The sequence below is a fragment of the Chinchilla lanigera genome, unplaced genomic scaffold, assembly GCF_000276665.1.
Source record: "Chinchilla lanigera isolate Chin_1 unplaced genomic scaffold, ChiLan1.0 scaffold00002, whole genome shotgun sequence".
Lineage (NCBI taxonomy): Eukaryota > Metazoa > Chordata > Mammalia > Rodentia > Chinchillidae > Chinchilla > Chinchilla lanigera.
Genome location: NW_004955403.1, coordinates 23,305,521 through 23,325,209, shown reverse-complemented (window position 1 = coordinate 23,325,209; position 19,689 = coordinate 23,305,521). Strand labels below are relative to the sequence as shown.

The window sequence follows — 19,689 nt, the reverse complement described above, 5'->3', positions numbered from 1 at the left end:
GGTTCCCGGTACCGGAGAAAAACCAAAAAAAAAAAAAAAAAAAAAAAAAAAATCGTTCCTTGAAAAGAACATAGAAAAGCTGGCATATCATAAATGTTATACACCTGTAGGGTTTAACAAATACATATTTGAATAAATCTGAAGATTACTACAGGTGGCTAAATTATTTTTTATATATCAAGATGATTTCTAAGGACGTTCATGTGCAAGATTTTCAACTACATGTATTTTGTGACTTTTTGAGTGTTGTTTAAATTTTTCCCCCAGAGTACTCAGAATTCTCAATTGATTCCTCATCATTTCCTATTATTTGAGAGGATCTCAGTAGGAAGGAAGTGAATGTAGTTTTCCCATGAATATTGTTTTTCTCGAGTACACTTTTTTCTCCCTGAAGTCCATTGAAAAGTAAATTGTACTATAAATGTTGGAAGGCTTTTGTGGCCTGTGTCAGTTGAGTAGCATTGTCTAAGATCCCAGGAGAACAATGTGTCATTCTCTTGCTCAAATGTTTTAGTGTTTAGGGAGCGGCGGCAAGACAATCTGAAACACTGGCAGGAGTTTCAAAGATGTATTAAAAAGGCAGTCAGATTCCAACTGCAGCCACCAGATAATGTTGACCGACGGAAGAGGTGGACCGCTGAAGTCATGCATACAAAATGAAGTTTAAATTAAGTGGAACACTTTACATTTGTTTGCTTCAAACATATCCAACAAAGTGAAGCATATGCAAGGAAAAGAATGATGTTAACAGCACCATGTACTAAGCATCCACCAGGTCATCTGCAGGAAGCTCAGTGTGCTGTATGCCCAGCAATGGGCAAATGCACCGAGAGGTGATCAAAGCCAGAGAGGCTGCTTTGATTTCAGACATAGTCACACAAGCCCTGTACACTTGTGTCCTGGAATGTGGGCAGAAGAAGAAAACTGTGAACTCTTACCAACATAAAAACCTGTACTTTACTTGGCAACCCTCATAATTTACATCTGCTAGTGTACATATTGGAAAGATGTCCAATTACATACACCCCTGGGCTGTTGATGATAAGTAACTAATTGTGTTTTTGGAAGGCGATTTGCTACCACATGTAACTTTATCCCATCAGGGGTTGAATTTTACTAGGTAAGATGAAATTTTTATTGAAAGGTTAAAGAACTATTATCAAATGCAAGAGATTATGTAGAAATAGCTTTTAAACCTTTGTTCACTTAATTTTCTACTTAAAACTTTGTTTTTAAACTTACTGCCTGAGTTCCATATGTATTTTAAAAGATCTCTGATGTTTATATATAACCTGCTTACATACAGCTTTTCTTGGTATTTATCTCATATTTGAAATTAAAGATATGCAACAGTTGTTAAATTTGACATGAAAATAGTTAAGATAAGCCTATTTGTAGTGGCCTGTTTAAGGCCTCAGCAGGACCTGGTATTTTCTAGCACATCTATCCGCATCCACACTATCTCCCTCTAGCTCTAAGTCTCGTGCTTTTCTGGCCTTCCTTCAGTTCCTAGAACATTCCCCATTCAGGGCCTTGACATGCGTGCTGCCTGCAGATGGGAACACCCACCTTTCCCACTCAGCAGTTCATGCTGCGCATTCCTCAGCCTTCGGTTGAGTGGCTTCGGCAGGAAGCACCTTCCCGATCCACCCACCTAGGTCAAGTGTTCTAGTTTTTAACTCTTACAGAATCACTTTCTTCATTCCCCGCTAGCTCAAATTTGTCAGTGCTTGCATTCCCCTCTACCAGCCCCTCACTGCACACAGGTGTTCTGTTTGTGTCTGGCTCAGAGTCAGTGCTCCAGATGGACTTGTTGAACAAATAAATCATTAAAGAAATTCTGTATACGGCATTCAGCAACACACAAGTACTTTTATTGTTACCTATTCATCAGAACTTGTAAAATAAAATGCATCATGAAAAAAGCAAAAGACTCTCTATTCTAATTAAGCAGCTATCTTATCCAAGATGATTCTCTGATATATTGCTTTGTAGCTACATATTTGTCTTATAAGCTGTCTTTTTATTTTTTTCTGGTACCGGGAATCGAACTCACAATCTTGCACTTGCCAGGAAGGCACTGTGCCGCTGAGCTAAATCCCCAGCCCCCAGGCTGTCTTAAGAGGCAGATGCTACATGTTTTCCTCTCAGGGCATAATAAATTCTGTTAATAATTTGCACTTACTTCCTAAAATAGATTTGGAATAAATCAAGCCACCTGAACACATATACCTCCTAATCTTTCTGAGAACCATCTGATGCTCTCCTTGGGTGTATTAATCCCTCGGGTGAGGCTCCTAATAAATACTTCTTCTGATTAGGGTTGTTGACAGAATTATATGTTGGTCTGTATGCTGCTAAATGGTTACACCACTTGGTTTTCTGCAAACCAGACCTGATGCTGTTTATAAGATGATTTATGAGCGGTCAGGTATGCCCGAAATGTCACATCAACAATGCCAGCTAGTCAGGTCACCATCACTCCCGTGGTGCAAAACCCTTCCTCATAGTGCCACTGTACGATCCTTATAAACATACGATGAGCTGCCAGTCACTGACTGAGAAACCTGGAGATCTGCTCTCTTGTTTTCTGGTAAAGGGACAAGTGATGTCACCAGGAGAAGAAAGGAAGGTTTTGCGTGGCCAAGGCTACAGAGCAGTAGCCAGAGGCGGAGGGGCATGGGGACAGATCTTTGCTGCACTGACTTACAAGGGGCTGTCTCTTCATCTAGCATTGGGCAGAGGAACGCTTGCCATAGCCCAGCAATATTTTAAACTGCACTATTTATGCACATGCTCCTTGTAGATGCATAAACAGTCACCAAGGAACAGGATGAAAAGTATCTTTTCTTAAGCACTAGAGAAATGAACAAATTAACCCAACTTTACATAGCATATTTCCATAAATACTATGATATGACTCAAAAGTTAATTTTGCAAGGTATACATTGTGAAATATATATTTTATCTTGATTCCCATTTTCTGCCATAGAACACCTAAGCTCCTTGGATCTCTGATGAGGTAAAGTTTTTGCATGTTATTGAGTTGGCCGATGGCTGGTTGCCCCGAGGTAGTCATGAATAGAGGTACCACCGTCCTGGTCAACGTGCTTCCCTCCACCCTGTGAAACACTCTAGCAAATTAACCAAACCCAAGGAGAGACTGATGGGAACTAGAATTTAGAGCTTGTTGATCAAGCACTGGTAAAACAACATGAGGCTTGCATTTGGCATCTCAAGCGAGGGGTAGTTTTGAGGACTCCATCCTTAGCCTATGGGATCTGACTCTCCAGATAGTTTCAGAACTGAACTGAATTAGAAGACTTCCAGCTGGCATCCACTGCAGGACTGCTTGCTGGTAGGGGCAAATCCCTGCACCTTTTGAGATCATGCAAGGCTTTTGTATTGATTGTTACTAAGAGCACAGAAGAAACTGAGACAGAATATCCATCGACAAGGATAGACACAAATGCGCGCGCATGCGCGCGCACACACACACACACACACACACACACACACACACACGCACGAGTACAGAAAAATTCTAGGAAAGTGTCCTTAAAAGTCACAGAGTGGAGGATGAATAAAGAACAATGTATAGTTGAGAAACATTCACAAGTTACAAGGAACATAGATTCATAATAAAAATGCCTTCCTAAATACATGCAGGTGAGATCTTCAGAGACTAGCCAGATGAACAATCTCTATGCTTCCTATTCTCTAATCCAGATCTCCTCACTTGTTTTTGTAGCCTGCTGGTGTGCTGTGACATGGGCGGCAGGAGAAGCTACAGCATCGGCCTCCTCAGTGCCGGGCGGCCAGGTGAGGCCTAGCTGCTGGAAGCCCTGGACCAGGCACTTTTGGCTATCAGCACCTCTTTGTTTAGCTCAGTGTGCCTATAAGTATTGTTACTTTCATATACACCACGATTCACAAAAATTCGGGAGAGAATGCTTGAACCAGCGAAGTCAACCTCCTACACACAAACAGGGACAATAGTTTTGTCACAAAAAGAAGCATCACAAATAACGAAGAGTGGGAGGGCATGATACGTTGAGAACTGAACAGTGATATCTTAATTTTACAAAAAAAAAGGGTGGGCAGATCTTTGTTCAGACATTCGGGGCTGAGGGAGAAGGGACTGGTCTCCAGTGGCAGCAGGAGAGGGTACAGGAGGAGGAGGCCGACCTGAGACAGAGTGAACGCCCACACTTTTTGAGGATGAACTTTGACTCGTTTCTCTCTAATGCCTTTTATTGTACAATCAAGTCAGCACTCTACCCTCATTAGATTTTCCTAAAAATAATAATTATTAGTGCATATTAATTGTATAAATCAGTGGATTTCATGTGCCACCATGGCATTTCCATACCGACATTTGTCACAATTTGATCATGTCTTCTACCAGTCCTCTTCTCCCTAATATAGTCTCTCTCCTGTTCTCTTCTGTTTTCAGATCATCTATCTTTTTTCTTTTTCTTTTTTAGATTTCACATAGGAGAGAAAACAGTACTTATCTTTCTATGTCTGGCTTATTTTGCTCAACATGATGTCCTCATTACACTTTAAAATAAATAAATTATATAAGACTTTGGGCAGACACTGAGGATCCATTTTTTTACTTTATTCCTTACTAAAGATCCTAATGGCTAGTTAAAAATTTTCCTTTCCCACCAAAAAAAAAAAAAAAAAAAACGGGGCTGGGGATTTAGCTCAGCGGCAAAAGCGCCTGCCTGGCAAGCGCAAGGTCGTGAGTTCGGTTCCTGGTACCGGAGAAAAACCAAAAAAAAAAAAAATTTCCTTTCCCATATATTCTTAAAGGTTGTTCTGACCCGTAAGCCCCAGGCATGACATCCTACTGAGATCACCACACACTCAGCAAATGCACAAAATCTCCCAAAAAGAAGGCTTTTGGGGCTGAAAAGAGATCCTATCCTGAAGGCCCACACTAAGGGACAGGTAAATCCATCCTGGGCGGCCTGCCCCTGGACATTTTATTTGCGGCAAATCCAACCTTTCACTTGGTTAAACAGCTGAATTGCGGTGGTCTAGGCTGGAAATACCTAACACAATCATCTAAGAACGATTTTATTACATTTACTGGCTGAAAGATAGTATTGAGCGATTAGGCTTGCCATAAAGATACCATGTAAAAAACAGTTTCAGAAGTTTTGAAAGTACTGCTGGACATCAACAATTAGCCCTCACAACTACCGTGGGCATTAGGTTTCAGACCCACGATCATTTCCTGATGGAGGAAAAAATGCTATGAAAATAGAGCCAATATGCCTAACGTCTTAGGAGGTGCACCATTTAAATATTATTTAGTTCCAAATATAGTAGAGTAGTGATTTTTTTAAAGCTAACATTTGCTGATCAGTGACATGAAGAGAAATAAGAACACAGCAATGATCTACAGGAAACACAAAACAGGAACCCAGTGTTTATCCTGTTCTCAGTGTACACTGCCAGATCATTGTTCAGAAAACTTTGAACAGGGTCATTCACTACAGCTTTTGAAATCTAAATTGAATGATGGAATTTGTCCTTGTTACAGAAAAAGGCAATTTTGAAAGATTATTCAAGGCTGGTAATATATTAGCTTTGAATATTAAAAAGGACTTCTAAGACTTCTCCTTATGACTTTCCTAAAGTCATAAATGTTGTCAGTCATAATTGAAGGAAATGAATGTTAGGTTAGAAAGACAAGATTTTTTCAGAACTACATAGAAATATGCAAACAACATGGAAATTATTCTAGTCATTCTTATTTTATGGTTTCTGATTAAGTACCATAAACTGAAGAAACAAATATGGATCTACACATACGATGGTAGTAATACGTATTATTTTCTATCCTCATCTGGTATATTTGCATTTAAAGTATCTCTCTGTCACCATCAGGTCTGACAACTATAGCTTTCAATTTGTGTGGCTACTCTAATCTCTTCGTGGTCCAGGTCTCTTATAGATAAAATAAGAACCGTAGCAGTACTTTGTTCATGATTGCTTTGAGGATTAAATAAGTTAATATATGCAAAGCCCTTAGACAATGCTTGGCACACAGTAGGCAGATATGATTAATTACCTTAAAGTAAAACAATTTTTAAAGGATGATTGAAGAATATAATGTATGGGAAGGCAAACATGGCATATGGTAAACTTAGATTGTAATTTTTTAAAAGGTACATAGAAAAAATTCTTTGCTAATACAGTAACCTTCAAAACTATGTTTTATACGCTGATAGCCCAAATTCAGAATTTTATGCTTTCATTTTTAAATTGTAATTTTAACTAAGAATTCATGGAATTTTAAAACAACTAGGTTTGCATCTGTCCTAATAATTTGGTCATGTAGTTGACATAACAATTTTTTTAAAGCAGGATCATTTCCATCAACTCATTTGTTAAGTAGAATACTAAACAGAAAAGGTACTGTCATTAAGAAGAGTAACTTGGAAGAAACAAATTGACTTTGTATAGCCGTATAAGATTCTATCATTCCCTTCCAGGTAGGCCTAGTGGATTTGTAATCCTTTCCATCTTGTTACAAGTAAATACATATGATTGGATGATTGCTGAAGTGTAAGTGTCCATGTGCTATGGTGAGTGTCAGATTGGAAGGAAAAGGGCCGCAGGCTTTGCAATCAGGCAAAGCTCACCTCCAGGTTTAGTTTCCCAGAAGGCAAACCATGGCACTTTGGGATAGTTGCTTAATCTCTTTAAGCCTTGATTTCCTTATCAATAAAATGCAGACAACCCCATCTACCCACATTGGAAGCTTTGTGAGAGGATTAAATGAGACGTCGGTCAAAAACCAGTTCCAGTCATGTGCCTGTTGGAGAAGAGGCATTCGATGTGTTTCATTGAAGCTGTTGCTTGCCCTTTTTCCTATTAAATTATAGATTCCTTGAAAATAGGAAACACTTTAAAAACCTAAATATAATCAGTTCCTAGTACAGTATCTGGTTGCTAGTCCCTATTGAATATACAATTGATGAGAATATAACCAAGAAAAAGTATACACGAAATAGAAAACTAAAGCAGTAATAACAAATTCAAGACCTGACAAATGAAAATAGATAGGAGACACTGATGCTGACAAACTGAACTGACATACTGGAGAATAGATTTTTAAGGAAAGAGTAAATAAAAGATAATATTTTCCTCACAAAAATATTTCAAGAGGAGAGACAAACTGTAAACCTCAGAGATGGATTATGATGTTGATTATTACAATAGCTGAGGGGATTTTAAATGAGATGATTTCTATATACCACCTATATTTTCTTCCTTTGTAGAAAGACAGTAATGACTTAACGGTTTCTGTGAGCTCTGCATGGTTTATTTTTAAATTCTGAGCAGTTTTTATATAAAAATCAGATCATCCAATTTCTCTTTTGCCCTTTTCCCCATTTTGTCTCCCCTCCCATGGGTCAGTGTCTCCACCTTGGGGACTCAAAAGTTTCACATCTGATTTCAGTGACATCAGATTCTGGATGAGCACGCCTCACTTACTGTTCCTACCCCAGATTCTTGTCTACAGTATTTCTGAAATACGGCAGTCTGAAGAACTTCAGGACCAATTTTAGTTTCCCATATTTCTTAATTTTCACCTGACCTTGAACCATAGTTGAAAGGAGTATTACAAAACATGCCTAGTCACATCTTCACATGAAAATTGAAGTAGGGAGAGTGATTTTAGATCAGATTTTTTCAAACTCAATTTCAATACATAGTCTTTTTTTTTTGGTACTGGGAATCGAACTCAGGACCTCCTGCTTGCCAGGCAGGGACTATGCCACTGAGCTATATCCCTGGCAGAAGAATAATTTTATAGGAAAGCTATCACTAGGACAAAGGTATAAGAAACATTGTCCCATGGGGTGAAAGGTCAGAAATGGCATCAATAGCAAATTCCTGTCTGAGATGGGATAAGAATTCCAATAGGGTCCTGTCTGTCAATCTGTACCATGAGCAGCAGGGTTGTTTCCATGCCAACTGTTCCTTTCTTTTGCTTGGAAGTAGCCTTAGCAGAGACCTGCTATTCAAACCCAGATGAACTCGCTACTCACAATAGTAGGCTCATTTAAGTATCAGGTGATAGCTTCAATGAAGCAACAAAAGAAGGTTTTATATAGAGAAAATAGACAAACAATAGAGAAGATGAAAGTTGCAGTAACTTTAGTGAGAATGGATTTAGCTGGGAAAGAAATTAATGGACTGTTTCTTAAAGAGAAAGATGAAATTTGGGACAGTGTTCAAAAGTAGGCCCATGTTTTAGTCGAGGCATACCCAGATACACTAGTGGAATAAAATGATCTCAGAATCAGTCAGTTATGAAAGGGGAAGAACACCAAGTATGATAACTTGAGAAAGGGCTCAAGACATGAGATCATTCTGGGGGATAATTCTAATGCAAGTTTTGTTTGGTCAAACTTCTGGAAAGAGGAGAAATTTGCAGCCAAATTAATTTTCTAGCATTCTGTTAGGGTATATTCATTTGTTCAATTTTGCAGTGCTACCCTGTAATGAATTCTCCCGGCAAAGACAGATAAAGATGACTAAATTTAGGTTGCCCTGAGCTTGCATGTACCATGTCGGGCAAGAAAAGGAGGAACTGGAAAGGTCTTAGCGAATGGTGCCCATCACTTGTATCGCTCTAGAGCTGTAAACCGCAGTGGCTCTGCATTCTGTAACTCGAACTCTGTGTTCATGTTACTGATTGAGATCTATCCACTCGGCCTCTTTTTGAAAGACTTGCACTTATCTAAACACAACTTGGAGACTCCAAATTGGACTTTGTGCACCACTTTCTATTTTGGGCGACCACAAAAGTACTGGAAATTTCAAGTCGTAACCAACACCGTGACCTACAAACTGAAGAAGAGGAGCTAGTGCACACGTGGTTCCTGGGTTGCAGAACACTTCCTCACTGTGGCCCTCAGTTATTCTCGGGGATGTCGGACTCACTCATCAAGACCAGGTTAGGTCATCTTTGTTGTGATATGTTTACTCTTTCAGCTAACATAATTCTCAAAAATCAGCCTAAGGTCTTTTTTGAAAACTACTTTTGTGTTGCCTTGAGATGACCAATAGATACTTTTATTATTCACAGGAAATGAGACTGCCTTCTTCCTTCTAATCTCCATAGAGACTTCTTCAGCTGCAGTCATTCATTCATTTTGATCTTATTTTACCCAGATTTGGATTAATTAAAGGTTCTCAGAACCTTCAGGTTCCCAGTAGGAGGTGTCTTTCAAAAGCCATGATAATTTCATTATTTATTAAACTATAATATCAAGTGAATTATAAATTACATTTATAATGATAATGTTTGTATTATATCATTCCATGTAACATCATATTAATTACTTATTAAATCTTATGTGTGTATGGTTACACATACTTAAATTTATTACATAAAGGATTATACAATTTTATTTAAAAAGCCATAATTTTATTTCATACTTTTTCTGGTGGTGGTGCTGGAGATTGAACCCAGGGCCTTTACACTAAGCTACATACCCAGCCTTTTAAAATTTTGTTTTTATTTTGGGACAGGGCTTGACTAGGTCACTAAGTTGCCCAGCTGGTCTCAAACTTTTCACCTTCTTACCTCAGTCTCTCAGTATGCTGGAATTACAGGTATTATCACAAAGCCCAGCTATTTTGGATCTTCTACTTTTTCTTTTAAACGAGATATCTGTCTTTGACTTTTAGAACATATTTGTTTCTTATAATAGAATTATTCTTTTTTTTGTTTGTTTGTTTTTGGTTTTTCTCCGGTACCGGGAACCGAACTCACGACCTTGCACTTGCCAGGCAGGCGCTTTGCCCCTGAGCTAAATCCCCAGCCCCTATAATAGAATTATTCAAGACAGGAATCATAACTCTTACATTGTCTTGATTGTTACTGAAATATTTTATTAGATTTTTCTTTTAGGCAGATGTGATGGCCATTCCTGTAATTTCAGCCACTTGAGACACTGAGGCGCAGTATTCTAAGTGTGAGGCTAGCCTAGGCAATGTAGTGCGAAGTCTCAAATTAAAACTGAAAGGAAAGGGGTGGAGATGTAGCTCAGCGATAAACTGTTCACTGGGGGCACGCAGAGGCCCCTGGGTTCAATCCCCACAACTGAAGACAAATAAAACATTCTGTGTTTTATGCACTTAAAGTTCATGAAAATGAACATGGTGAGGAATTGCTAGGTAATTTTGCTCCTGTTCATGCCTCTTTACCATATTCACACTGCCCTTCTTAGTAAATTTAGGGATTTGTTTTGGCTCTGAGGTTTCTCCCTACACTCTAAATAAAAACTTTTGTGCTGCTTCCAAGTCAAAGTGAGCAGTTCCACCATGGGCTGTGTTTGCCACTTCTGTTTTGTAGAGAAACAATATATTTACCCTACTTAAAAGACTTATGGATCGTCCTTACTAATTTCTAGGCTGAGGAAACGTTTCTAATTTCACAGCTTTCATAGGGTGAGTAGATGGAGTTCTGTTTCTGATTACACACTTGTCTCCACTTACTGCTTCAGTGGGTATGCGAAGAGAAACTAGCCAGTGTAAGATGTAAAACATAAAATAATGAAGTAAATAAACCAGTCTATTAACATGCACTGATTGATGTCCACCCTCACATACAAAGACGCGTTATTACTAAAACCTTCCCGGTTCTCACTTACAAGATAACCACTGTGGCTCTACAAGTAAATGTATCTTTGCCATTCATTTGTTGGATGTATTCTAATAGCATCACCTAGTGAATAAAGACCATAAAATTCAGAGATTATTACAAGACACCCGAGTGTTTGGGTGACACTAAAATTGGAATTATTTCTACATAAAAAGAGCCAGGAAATCTATGGGCTCATATTTCATTCCATTTTTTTGTACAGCCAGTCACATTTATATGAGCAAATGACCTCTCTATGTAAAAGAAACTTTAACATTTTAATTTTAATGCTTAAAACAACATCCTTATTCAGTCAATCCTCTCTTGGGCTGATAGAAAGTGTCTCTTGTTTCCCAAAGACTAAGGTGTGTTGATCACTTAACAACTAGCTTTTAATTTAGAGCACAACTCAAAATTCTCCAGCTCACTTTTCCCAGGAATGAGCCACGTTTGTTAGTCAGCACTGTTTAACATGGGCCCCTTCTTCCCAGCCACATAAATGAATACAAGACCCTGATTTGGGTACTTAATTATGAACATTCCATATCATAATGTCCATCCTCTAAAAAGTTTGAACACTGAGTTAACAAACTGTGATTATAACAGTGAGGCAATAAAATATATCAGTGTGCTTTTAGGAGCATAAAATTGTGACGATGTTTATTTAAATGGCTTTTTTCTTAAGCAAGTTTAATTCTGGAAAGTATGCAAATTTTCAATACAACTTCAAAGTTACATCTGTTCGAATTAGAACAAGCACACATTTACTGTATACCACATTTTATTGTCTTTTAATAGTATGTGTAAATTCATCAACTGTGTAAGAACAACTAATTTTAGATGCTGGGGATGAAACCCAGGGCCTTGTGTGTGTTAAGCACACTTTCTACCACTGACCACACCCCTATCACCTTTTCCTACTTTAAATGTCTTGGTCTGATGAACTCTTTTACCTAGCTTGTCAGGACTTATCTGTGAAAAGGAATTTATCATAAAAGTTAGTGTTGATATGTACTATTTATCATCTTAGATATTCTCTTAAAAATGTGAAGAAAGGTAGATTGTTTTCCCCCCAAAACACATGCTCCCCAACTGATCATTTTCTTCTTTAGACCAGAGTGCTATGATCAACAAAGGGAAATTGTTCAACACATGCACAGCTACAAGATTGTTGATTCTTTTTGAACTCTAGTTGAACTGTATTTGGTTCCAAAGTAGAGCTAATTATTCTTAATCCAGAGGTAAAACCATCACTGCCAGTAAATAGGCTCACTGATATTAAACATAGACTATGAAGTTAGCAGTGATCAGTTTTCCAACGGTACAGTTTCTAAATAACCTTCCCTATTAAAGTAGATGCAAATTTTAAGAGTAAAGGGAAGTCAATAAGAAGTTTTTATTCAAGGCTTTAAAGTTCTTTTCTACTGGTTAGTCTTATAACACTGTAATCAAATGCTTAAACATAGTTAGAATCCCATAAATGTCCATTGGTCCCCACCTAGATGCATCTGCTCATTTTGAAATTTTGTAACTGTTTGTAGATTTAGAAAATATGAACAGGCAAAGAAAGAAAAAGAACCACTCACAGTACAATCACACTACAAAAAATCAATTATTAATGGGTTTTATTTTTTCCTACCTCTTTTTGTTTTTATACTATTTTTGTTCTTTGAGAATAAAGAAATTTGATATTTGCTTATAAATAAATGCTTCCATGGATCCCACAAGCAAAACTACAGAGAGGATGATAAAAATGAGAATTATAACGTTTTCCTTAGGTTGACCTATAGTTCCCATAAATAGCCATTTAGAAAAATGTTGAGAGCACAAAATTTGGAATGTGGCCAACACAAGTCTGAATCCTACTTTCCCCACATGTGTGACCCTGTGCAAGTTGTTCAACTTCTCTGAGGCTGTTTCCTCTTCTGTAAAATGAGAATAATACCCTCATCAGGGTGTTATTGAGAATAGTCAATGAGAGGTATTTAAGGAATTTGGCAGGCTGCCTGACACAGTATGCATTCAATGAATGGTAGCTATTATCATTACTTATAAGAATACTTGCATTATTTTACATTCCTAACTAACCCTGCAGATCACAATGCTCCAATACCACGTGACATGAAGACTAATGGTAATCAGCCCAAGAAAAACACAGTTAAACAGGTAAATCTATTAGTGAAAACTCATATCATGCATTCGTAAGCACGTTCTTCAATACTGTAGGATTATAGTCTCAATGAGCATAGCTGACACCAGTTCTTTGGAATTAGGATCTTTAGAAATAGTGGTCTCCTGCATTCCATCCTAATTTAGTTTTTATATCAAAAGATTAGTTGACCTGACTGCAATGTATTCAACTGGGACCAGAAGATATAGAAGTGTGTTGTTATACACTTGTAGAAGTCTCTTTGAGTTACAAACTAGACTATAACAATTTAAGCACAAGGCGATCATTAAAAGCATGGTGAGTTTTATAAAAATCATATTTTTATTTACTTCTGTCTTATAGATGTGTATTTTTATTTATCTTGTGTAGTTTTTTGCTCTGAGCCCAGCCAATCTTTATTATGCCAAAGCTTCTGGGACATCCCCATTCCACTTTCATTTCAGAATATACTTTTATTGATAACATAGTTATCACTTACCAAGGGCCAGTTATGTACAAGAAACCGTAGTATGTACTTTGTGTATCAATTGTTTCATATAATGAAACTAGTGGCGTTTTGATCTAGTATAATGTTGCTAGTTTTCAATTACCAGATGATGGGTTTTGAGACAAAATACCTGAATTATTGCACCACGGTATTTAAGGAAGTAGCAGACACAAGAAGTTCACTCTGATCTCTTCCCTTTGTCCTCTATGGTAAAACAACCTTCCAACCTTTCTGAAGTAGATCACAGAACCTCATGCAAGAGGTGCCCACTGTATAGCTGGAGAAAAGGAAGATCCTTATCCCTGAAGACACAGATTCAGAGAAGAATGTACACAAATGAGTGTTGCTATATTCCTCAATTTAACCCAATAGATCAAAATCCCATTATCCAATCATACCTCTCCATAACAATTCACATCTTCATCAAACAAAATAAAAAATACAGCTTTCCTCATTTCTTTTGGTCTTTATTTCTTTCTGCAAGTTCGCATGCCATGTAAAACTTATTATATTTAGTACATTTGTTGCTTTTCTCTTGTTAATCTATCTTTTGTTATAGAGCCTAGTTTTGGAACAGAGTAGTGTGTGAGGAAAGAACAAGGCTTTAAGTTTGTTCTTCTCTGCACAAATCTGTGGTTGAAAGACAGGCCTGTGGAGGCCAAGTTCACACCTGCGCTTTAGACTATGATTTTGCAGGCTCTGCTTGGACTGTGCCTTCTTCAGAAGATTGGAGACCTGTGAATGCAGAATTGGAGGAAATTTGTCCTTGACAAGGCACATACAAAGGGAAAATCAGGTTGGGGCTATCCAGGCATTAAAAGCACTTAATCTATACTTCCTTTTGTGGAAGAAAAACACTGTTATTTGCTGACTTTATACTAAAAAATATACACCACAAATTTACTAAGTACAATAAGTGGCACTTCCAACTATGGGATGGATTTAAAATAACCACATAGAGAAATGATATTAGGCTGAGGTGGGGGGAGAAAGAGACAGAGGAGAGGGAAGGAAGACAACTGAGGCAGAGCGAGGCATGGTAATGTTTGTGACTGGCTGAGGCCAGTGGTGCTTGGCACTGCACAATGAGGCAGATCTGTATTTTTTTTCTTTTCTTTTTGGCAGTACTGGGGATTGAACCTAGGGCCTTTGCACTTATTGTCTTCCTGCCTCAGCCTCCAAGAATGCTAAGATTATAGGCATGTAGCACTATGACTGGCTATTGTCATACATAATATACTTCAGGGGAAGTCTGAAATTCAGCATTAGATCTATACATGTAAAGTAGAGCGTGCTACATTTAGAAGAATCCAGAAATACAAAAATCCAAATCCAAGTGCTGGCCTCGCATAAAAACTCCAGAATGACAGCACACCCCAAACTCAGTAGCTATTCTGTGATGTTAGAGAATTCCAGATTGCATATTCTTAGTCTAGTGCACCTTCTCGCAGACCTCTGAGGAGTTCTAATCTGTAGATTTCCAAAATAGGATGCTCTCTTATCATGACAAGTTTTGGGATGGAGGGTTTTCTAAAAGTAGAATGGTAATGAGGATCTGTCTGATTTTTTATCAGATTGTGGAAACTCCATTGGCCCTCTTGACATGATGCAAGGGTTGGGTGATGGTGTTCTGGCCTGGAGGAGGTCCTACCTGTGTGGGGCTTGTGGACAGGATATAGTAGCACATGCAAATCCTAAATGCATGAGCCTAGGGAGGAGTTTTCTTCTCCAGCCAGGAAGAGTGACCACCAGGAGCAATATCTTCCAGAAGTTCAAAATTGGTCATCTTCTCATTAAATATATTTTGTTTGGTTCCCAAAAGGCAAGAGTATCCACATATAATGCATAAAAGTGTAAATGATGCATGTGAGATTGACTTTCTGAGCACGCAGCCTGAGCATCTGTACCTGCTCCTGTAGTTAGCAGAACTAGGCACTCAGTTTACTATTCTGTTGTACCATTTCCGTACAATTAATAATCATGTTTGAGTAAAGGGCATTTTCATCTTGCACCAGCCTGTGCAAGGCATATAGAAGAACCTACTGCTGCATAAAACTTCAACACAGATAAAAAAAAAGTCTTTATAAATTTCCAAGTTTCCAATCTCACATATCCTTAAAAGATAGAAGGCTGAGCCCAGAGCTCGGGTGAGCAATTCTTCTCTCTCTTCTATCACTAAGACAAACTCTCTTTACGCCCCTCAATCCCCACCATGTGTTTTGTACTGTCTGTGCTTTCAGAGAAGACTCTGGCTCTGGTGACTCTCAAGTGAACATCTGCCCAGGCTCTGAAGATGCAGGCTATGCTGTCCAATGTAGCCACCAGTGGGCACATGTGGATACCGAGCCCTTGCATGGTGCTAGGCTTGAGTCAGATATGCTGTCCATGTTTAATTCACAATAGCTACGAAAAAAGAAAAATACACACCACTTATAAAAAAGAATTAAATTATCACTTCTTATATTGGTTTATTGTTAAAATCATAATATTTTAGATCTATTAGGCAAAATAGGTTATAAAAATTGATGTCATCTATTTTTACTAATGTGGCTACTAGAAAATTTTAAATCATTTATGTGGTTTCTGTCACTTATTCAAACTGTATTTCTGTCAGTATGGAGCTTTTTTTAACCATGATTTCACCTAAGTGTTTTGTTAGCATCTCCAAAGTCTCAAGCCTACTTTATATAATCTTCTTCCCCAAGCATGGTTTTTCCTTATCTTATTTTCCCAGGACAGAAACCTCTAACCAAATCATGCTTTTGCTCCTTCCCTCTCCCCCAAAATGTACAAGAGACCATTGACTCTGCCTCCATGATCCTTGTTCCAATACTTTCTCTCCAGATCTATTGTCTTCTCCTGGCTGAGGCTTTCCCTTTTTCTTTCTGGACTCTCATAATATAATACGTTCTATGATAAATCTTAACTCTGTCTCACCCTACCTTAGGAGCCCTGGAATCTTAATATTTCATTTTCCAACTTGAACTTTCCGTGCTTTTCACGTACCTTACCATAACACACTTACAGCACAATATGGCTCTGCTTGGCCATTGTTAGTTTCTATCTTTCCAATTGGGCACCTTGAGTTCTGGCCATAACAAATGGCTTTCAGTCATCAGAACATGTCCTGCTATTCTTGTATGCTTTAGCACACCTCGTTCCTCAGTCAAGGTAGGCTAAGCACATTCCAAGGTGAATGACCACATACTCCTTAGGCCTCACCTCCACTATCCCGCTGATGTGATTACTGCTGTAATCACAAGCAAGATAGAATACAGCAAGATTTCCTTTCCTTCTGTGCATTTGCAGCTCTCTGTAATGAACTATTATATGGAATTAGAATTGCCTGTTGCTAAAACAATTGCCTGTTGCTAAGACTGATAGTCACCCTTTTACATGAACTTGGGTGACTGAGTACTTAATAGGTTTTTTTTTCTAGATAATTATCTAATATTACTTAGCATGATAATGATCCTGATGCTGGTGATAAAAATACCTGTGGCTAGCATTCATTCTGTCTCTGATATCCCAGTCGTTTTGCAACCATGCCATTGAATCCTAATGGTGAGCCTCAGAGGTCAGTGCTATTATCTATAAGTAGGGAAAGGTACTTTCCTTTGAGGAGCGAGTAGAACTTCAGAGAACTCCAGGGGCCTTGTTGCCCCTGTACTGACTTAGCAGTTGTACAGCTGGGAATGATTTCCAAGTTCTTGTGACGGTAAAACAGGCTTCATATTTACCTCTGCAACACACCAAGCTGGGTTCTCAATATTATTCCTGTAGCTCTGACTCACAGCCAGCTTCCAATGTTCTTTCCTGCCCTACTCACCTCCACACAGGAGTCTGTCCCCTGAAACCCTCTCTTTTCCACATGTCTGAAGTGGTCCTGGCAGCATGAGCCACAGTCAGGGCTGAGCCTTCCCTCCAAGTGCTTGCTTGCCTCTGTGTTGGGGCTTGTGATGCTGTGTGCTTACTGGTTTCCTGTGCCTTGCCCCCAACGGCTGTGAACAGTCCCCAGGAACAACAACTCCAGCCATATACCACCTACCTCACACAGCCAGGATACTCAGAGGCACACAACACCTCCAGATGAACCCAAGTCTATAATAAGAATGATAATAGTATTTTTGAACATTTCTTGAGCATCTTCTACATGCTAGACCCTGCTCAATACAGTTAGAATACATAACCCATTTAATCTCACAAAACTCTTTGAGGGGCTGGGGATTTAGCTCAGCAGCAAAGTGCCTGCCTGGCAAGCGCAAGGTCGTGAGTTCGGTTCCTGGTACCAGAGAAAAACCAAAAAAAAAAGAAAAAAACAAAACAAAACTCTTTGAGATAGTTTATCATTTAAACCTCTTTATTTTCCCAGAAGAACTAAACTTGCAGTACTTTTAAATTCAATAAAAAGGTTTTGCTCAATATTGAACTCTACACATTCTAAAATTTACCTAATAAGCTGTTTTTTCTTAGACTGCATTATTTCTTTCCAATAACTGGTTCAGACCAATCAAGTCCATATCCTTTTTAAAAAATAAGTAGTTTGTTTGTTTTTAAAATTCATGTATGGCAAATAAAAAGAACTGCTGCAGGTAGTTTAAATATTTGATCAAAATGTACTTAGCAAACATATTAAATAGCTTTTAAAATCCTCAAAATATGAATCTTTTTCAGCAGAGTAAAAAAATCATTAGAGTTTTTTGTTGATTAAACACACTTTCTGGGAAAAATGGTTTTCGTTGGGGTAGTATATATTCCTACACTGCAAACGAACATTAACCCATATCTAGGCTACAATTAGGCTACATCTGAGGCCCTTATTTGTCTCGGAAGCTGTTGTGCTCCTCCCTGATGGCTGGAAAAGTATTTTCATTACTTACTAGGTGCCATCATTTAGATTTTTCCAACAAATATGTCCAATCCTATCCGCAGAGCCTTCCTCCCCTAATCAAACAAAGCACAACTCCATTCCCATTTTAGTTGATGGCATCACTGTCTCCCCTGTTACCAGGTCACAAATGAGTCTGTTTTCAATATCCCTAACTGACTGAGCATTAGAGTCACTGTTGGGTGAGCATTAGAGTCACTCTGCAGTCTGTGAGACTCCGATTGTACACACAGCACAGTGGTACCTAAGACTTACTGATGAGGATCTGAAGTGTCGTACACATCACACACATGCATGGCTTCACAAGACTTTAGAGGACCCGAGATAAGTCACCAAATGAGGGATTTGAAGGAGACTGTCCTATAAACTTCCACGCACAGTTAGCAACAGTAACAGGCGACATTCATGGTACCCTGCTTTACATCAGACACTGTGTTATCAACAACCTATGCATATGTTAATGCTCAGTTCCTTAGTTATGCTTATTTGAAAAAGGAAAACAAGGCCCAAGTGTTTTGTAGTTTGATCTGTTTCCCAGCAACCAGGCTTTGAAACTAGAGCTTCCAATCCCATGTGAGTCCCAAATCCATGCTTCCAACCACTAGCTCCCAGCCTGTGACACAGCCTTTCCAATGAATGAGACTGAGCCCTGGAAATCCCCACATTTTATTCCACTTTTGATGCCCCCTGATGATCCACTACTACAGACAGGCCAAGGCTGCCTATGGCTCCCACCTCCCAGGCCTCACCGGACCTCACCCTACACCTTGGAGTGATAAGGCTGTCTCTTAGGAAATTCCTGAGCCTCCTTTGCCCAGCCCTCAATATGTGGTTCCAGCTACTCAACTGACTCCAGTGTCTAAAGGTCCCAGGGATCTCTCTCCCTATTTGCCAGTCCCTAGCAACTACCATTCTAATTCTGTTTCTCCGAGTTCAGCAATTTTAGATCCCACATATAAGTGAGACTCTGCAGTATTTGTCTTTCTCTATTTGGCTTAATTCATTCAGTATTATGTCCTTAAGTTTCATCATACTGTTGCAAATGACTGGCTTTCCTTCTTTAAGACCGAGAGGATTGTGGTGTGTGTGTGTGTGTGTGTGTGTAATTTAAAAAAAAAAAAAATCCATTCATCCACTGATGGACATTTATTTTGTGTCCACATCTTTTTCCCCCTTTGGATATATTCCAGAAATGGTATTGGTAGCTGATATAGGAGTTATGTTTTTAATTTTTAGAGGAACTTCTATACAATTTTCTATAATGGCTATACCAGTTCACAACCTCATCAAGAGTATACTTGAGAGCTTCCTGCCTGCTGGCTCCCTGAGGGTGGGCCCCTAGCGCACGGGGATCCTCGGGCGGGGAGCGCCGGTCTTTGGACCAACGACTCACTCCCGGCCTCAGGGTTTCCCGGAAGGAGGGCTTCCAGCGCACAGGGAGCTGCGGGTGGGGAGCGCCAGCCTTC

At 38.9% G+C, this 19,689-nt stretch overlaps 1 protein-coding gene across 1 annotated transcript in view; it reads right to left on the bottom strand.

Annotated features, from left to right (window-relative positions):
* The window catches only part of Sorbs2 (sorbin and SH3 domain containing 2), a 207,768-nt gene that overhangs the window by 178,445 nt on the left and 9,634 nt on the right, over window positions 1-19,689 (bottom strand). The window lies entirely within an intron of this gene.